We start from the raw sequence: 6,000 nt of genomic DNA on the forward strand, positions 1-6,000 counted from the left end.
AGTTAAATTCCGAAAATAAACCTTCAGCATAAATTTGATTAACTAAGGCCCCCTCTCTATTAATCCCCCACCCAACGCTAATAATAATACTTCTCTTCATTATGCCACCCCCCTCCCACCATAATAAGGCCTCTTTGTATTTTTGTATTGAGTCCTCCAACCATAATAAGCACCCCCTCTATTAAAACAGCCACGGTAATAATACTCTTAAATATGACGCTGAATTAGGCTTTGTATTTGAGAGAGGGTTATATCTCGAGGGAAAGGGGTTCATGATTTTCAAGAAGAGCTTATTTAAGGGTTATATAGCAAAAGGCCATTAGACTGTTATTGTATTGCATGGTATTGAACTGTATCTAGCTTGTAATGGGGGCTCTTGTGGGGAAATTTATTAACAAGTACTTCTGAGCTGATTTTCCAAAAGGTGGCTACAGAAATTAAGCACATTTTGAGACTTTCTAGGCTGAAGGAATATGATAGTCATTAACAATACTTTAGTTACGGTTCTTCACAAGAAAGAAAGGCCATGAAATACTATGCAAGAGAAAAGAGGGGCGTTTTTTTGAAATTAGACGTGACATTGACATCTGAGTGAAATGAAACATGACCTGTGATCCGACTAAACAAGTGTGACATTTGGCAATTATTGAGGGCGCCAACAGATCTTAAATATCACCTAAAACCCGGTCTTTAAGCGCTCAAGTCTAGCTTTCTTCAACGGAATCGGCTTAATTGGAGCAAGACAGCGTTTTAGATTGATTTTCCGTCTTCATTCTAAATTCATGACCCAATGCGAATCACTGCGAACGAACATCTGGAAATTTTTTATGACATTGAGTCCGGAAATCTGACCCAAAATCGCACTTCTCGAGTAATCGATCACTGGCCTAACAACGCTACAGTTATAACGGCGAAAAATAATCGAATAGCTCTTCAAACTCACCCTTTTTGAAGAGAAAATTCTATAACTTTAAGTCCCGGATGTTGACAAAAAAATTTTGAACGGGGAACACATACAGCGGTTTTCAACAAGAAGCTAAACTAAGTCTTTGGCTCTGTAAAAAATTCCCGGCGATAATTTCACAATGGGCGACTAGAAATCATCCCTAAGATCTACTTTCTATGGCCAAAGAATGTCACCTCCTCAAGCAAAGTTCACAATATGCAACCGTTAGCCCTCTGTGCGAGTAACTGAAATTACCCGTTTGCCTCATAAGAGAACCGAGACAGGAAGCAAATTAGACAGGGCAGAACAAATGCACTCGTAAGACTTCTTCCCTCATTAGACTTAGGAGCCAACGACGACGGCGACGGCAACGGCAACGGCAACGCCGCAAAACAATAGGTTTAATGAGCAAAAACAATCGCTCTGCACGTACGTTTTACATTTTGGTACATTTCTTTGCCGTCCTATGCAAAACAACAACGTGAAATGACCACATATAACGTTTTGTGTAGAACGTGAACGCATGACGGTGAATTTTTCATTTTCTTTCTTAACTTGTACACCACTCCGACCAATTTGGCTCCTGGATAGTTCGCCATTTTTGTAAAAGTTGAGCGAGTTGAAATAATCACGAGGTAGCACAAATGAAATAAAGTTATATTTTCAGGTGACGTTTTTGTTGCCGTTGCCGTCGTCGTTGCTTAAGCTCTCTAATGTCCTCGGGAAAACTCTGCTTCAGGAAGCCAAACAAACGCGAGGTCTAATTAAGTCGTTCTGAGCTTAGAGTGCGCGCCTAATTCAAAGCGAATCGTTGTGCGATTTAGAGACATTTGAGAGAGAATGGGGCTGACTGTGCCATAAACAGACACGAGGGGAAATGGGGGGGGGGGGGGGGAGGGAGAAAAAGATTTTTGTTTCACAAACTTCTTCTTATGACCCTTGTAATCTATTTACTTACGGATGTGCAATTCAATAGGAAACGCTACAAAAAAATAAATTAATAAATACATAAATAAACAAATTAATTAATTAATACCTTAAGAAAAGTTAACAAAAACGTTGATTTTTGCAGCCACCTTCTGGAAAATCAGCTCGGATTTGTGTGCACTGAAAAAGATAAGCTAGTTTATTCATTCGAGTTAAATGAGAGGCGGGTTGTTTACTAAAATTTGCTTCAATCTTGGTGCTTTATAACAAAAACTCAACTTGCTTCTACATTTTCTTGAAGGTGGAATTATTTGTTTTAACTGTCGCTCTGACTCGTACGAGAACGAAGAGTATGGTTACAAGAAGAAATTTGAGAGCCTAGAGATGCAGAAGCGATGGAAGTTGATTTCTAACACAGACAGTGACTACTATGGTGACGAGCCCCCCGCAGCAGAGCTTAGTTCTGTGAGATCTCGCATGCTGGTGTACAGAATGCTACCTTTTTAGCGTTAATGGACTGTAAAGCACTTTTCAGTTGACTTTCAGGTGTGATCTAGATTATTGCTTAGCTCGACTTTGCTTCACTACGCCTTGTAATGCGGTGACAAAACAACTGCGCCGCCTCCTCAACCGATAATCAGATATGAAATCAAAACTAACACATCAGTCAATTTCCAATATTTTAATTTGTTCTTTCATTTAGCTTCAAGGATGCAAGAAATAAAAAAACATTGTAAATCAACTGAATTACTTCTTATAAACCGAGTGTTAAGACTGTTGACTACCGCTACCTAAAGGATCGCTGCTATCATTCTAATGCTACTATGCTAACATATCAATATCAATATAAACAGGGCACATTTATGTAAGCAAAATGGTTTGAGTAGGCTTTCAAGCAAGAAGGGAGATTAATAAATGTTTTTAAAAGAGCAACTGTTTGAAAATGAAAACGGTTCTTTTCAACAACTCCAAGGGCAAATTGAAGGAGTTACCTATACCAAACGTTTGTCTAAGTCACCGTCCTATCATAAACTTTATCACTGTTATTGCCAAAAACCTGCGGTTTAAAACCTGTCAGCTTGCTCTGACGAGATGCCGCTCATAGGTATTGGGAGGTAGGCTATATATTAAAAGCAATGAAATTCTGATCCTAAACCCTGGTGTATCTATCCTGTTAAAAGTGAGACATTTTGTCAACAGCGACATTCTTGTCATGCTTTGCTGCTCCCTGGTTTATCATTTCCTCGCTTAGGGTGTCCATGTGTGGGGTGTAACAGTTCCCTCATTTCTAACACTATTAACTATTTGTTATCCAAAAATCAAAAGAAAAACCAGTTGAAATATTATATATTTCTGAAACTCAATCCCATTCTGAACCTCTTTTCAATCTCTCAACCTACCTACTCTCAATAATATTATTAAATCACAGGTAATGTGTTTTGTTTATCAATTTTCATGTAGAGTCTTAGCTCCATGTTTCAGTTAATATTTCAAATTTACCTTTTCTGTTCATCCCTAGTCAACTTGCTAATCATGTGATGGAAATCTTTTTGTAGCCTAAGCTATTACCACTCAATATGGTTCACGCCCCCTTAAATCCACTGGTTCTCGCCTTTAGAATTCCTTGCCTTCAAGCACTACCATAGTTAATTGGTGGACTGTTTATGAAACCTTGCCATGAAAACAATGGTGCTGCAATTTATGTTGGAGGAGCCGCGACCGTGCACAATCCTTTGTTTTAACGTTGACGCTGCAGTTGAATATCTTAACAGGAACGTTTCTATTGGTCAGTTGTTCCAACAATTTTCAAAATCTTTTGTGGTTTGTACACGTCAGCCGAAAATGCTAAAAAGAAACATATAACAAAGAAGTTTGTCAGGCTTCATAATCAGCTTTTTATTACCTTTGGCATCACTAAGTCATATTCTCTCTTTATGTATTCGGATATGTTAGGGGAACTTTGGTCGTGTCGAAAGTTTGAGGGGACTTTTTTGTCCCATCCGAAAGTTTTAGCTATGCTGATGGGTCTTGTAGAAAGTTCGAGTACACGTTAATTAGAAAATTTTAGGGGACGTTTTTTTCCTTATACGTGTGACTATGGAGTTTTAGCGAAAATCTTAGGGAATATAAATACACATCCGAATATTATAGGGGTAAAACTTATTCATTCAAAAACGTTAGGGGATGAAATTATACGCTCTGTCAGGCCTAAATACGCCCACTGCTAAACGGACAGGGATATAATAGCCATCAGGGGGGGCTGGCAGCTACCTTTGATCTCACCGCTTTTCGGAAAGACATGATCGCCCCAGTAAAGAAATCTGTCAATCATTCGAAAACCGTAACGAGCATGCGCGAAATGTGAAGGATTCATGCTATTTTGTCCGTGGCGACTCGACGGTGGAAAACGCATTCATATTAAGTTATTGTTTATCTACTGTTAGCCTGTTGCGGTAGTGCGAAGATTGAACACTACGATTAATCAAGACCGCTGGAATGAGGTGCCAGCTTTGTTTTAGGTTAGTAGAGCCGTCAGCATTGAAATTGCGAGCGACATGTTCTCAGCTAAGCTGAGATTTTACCAGCGAGTGTATGTGGTGAAGAATATGATTTGTAATGTAGCGAACGATTACGGTTTTCGTCGTCTCAGGAAGATATTGTACGTCGACAATAGTAGATTTCAATTTCGATGCTTATTCAGTTGTGAAGAAACTAGAAGCCACGCAGTGTTTCACGACTGTCATCGCGAAAGAATGTAAGCTTATTTCTCAAGATCGGCTTTAAAACTTTATAAATGTAAGCTTATTACGCGGGATGCCCTGAGGGGGCATACCGTGTCTAAAAACGGGTCGATTTCTTTTTTTTTTTTCTTCCTCGTAGCTACAAATCGGTACATTAAATTATTCATTAAACTCACCCCTCTCCTACTCGGGGTGTATTGTTCTGATTGTCTTCAACAGAAGCAGGCCAATCAAAATCCATTCTTGTCGCTTATATCGCAAGGGAGGGGACCCACTCACCCCTACCTGTGTGACGTCAACGCATCATTTGATCTATTTATTAAAAACATTAAATTTGGCCCCATATTGTTAACATGTTCTGGACTCAAGTGTGCCGTTTTCAAACGGAAATTTCACCATTTTGAAGCGGCAAATCGAAAGAATAACTTCTAAGAAGCACCCAACATTTAAAACGGTGGAAATTGGTAAATTCCTAGCGAAGGAATCGTGCTTTGTTTGACAGTCTTAGACCACGACGCGAGACTGAAAAGAGGTCATTGAGAAGCTTACGTTATCGCAATGGAATTCTCGCAATTTCCCTTGAAACCCTGAGTAGCGTAACGCAAGGGAAACAGCGTAACGCGATCGTCGTGACTCAAACTATTCCATTAGCAAGGATAGTTTTATCAATCGGCGAAGCATACAGTTGGAATAAATGAATCAGCCCCAGCATCACGCATAATGCCAGTATAGCAGGCATCTTGTTTTTTTTTTTTTCTTCCTCGTTGTCACAAATCGGTACATTAATTTATTCATTAAACTCTCCCCTCTCCTACTCGGGATGTAATGTTCTGATTGTCTTCAACAATAGCAGGCCAATCAAAATCCATTCTTGTCGCTTATATTGCGAGGGAGGGGACCCACTCACCCCTACCTGTGTGACGTCAAAGCATCATTTAATTAACACTGGATTAAACTTGTGTCGCCATATTGTTAACATTTTCTGGACTCAAGTGTGCCGTTTTCAAACGGAAATTTCACCATTTTGAAGCGGTAAATCTAAAAAAGAACTTCTAAGAAGCACTCGACATCTAAAACGGTGGAAATTGGAGAGTTCCTGGCGAAGGAATCGTCCTTTCTTTGACAGTCTTAGACCACGATTGCAGACAGAAAAGAGGTCATTGAGAAGCTTACGTTATCGCAATGGAATTCCCGCAATTTCCCTTGAAACCCTGAGTAGCGCAACACAAGGGAAACAACGTAACGCGATCTTCGTGACTCAAACTATTCCATTAGCAAGGATAGTTTTATAAATCTGCGAAACATACAGTTGGAATAAATCAATCAGCCCAAGCATCACGCGTAATGCCAGTATAGCAGGCATCTTGTTAAAAGTATTTGTCCCGC

The sequence above is a fragment of the Pavona decussata genome, unplaced genomic scaffold (assembly GCF_977016875.1).
Source record: "Pavona decussata unplaced genomic scaffold, jaPavDecu1.1 SCAFFOLD_92, whole genome shotgun sequence".
In the NCBI taxonomy this organism is placed as follows: Eukaryota; Metazoa; Cnidaria; class Anthozoa; order Scleractinia; family Agariciidae; genus Pavona; species Pavona decussata.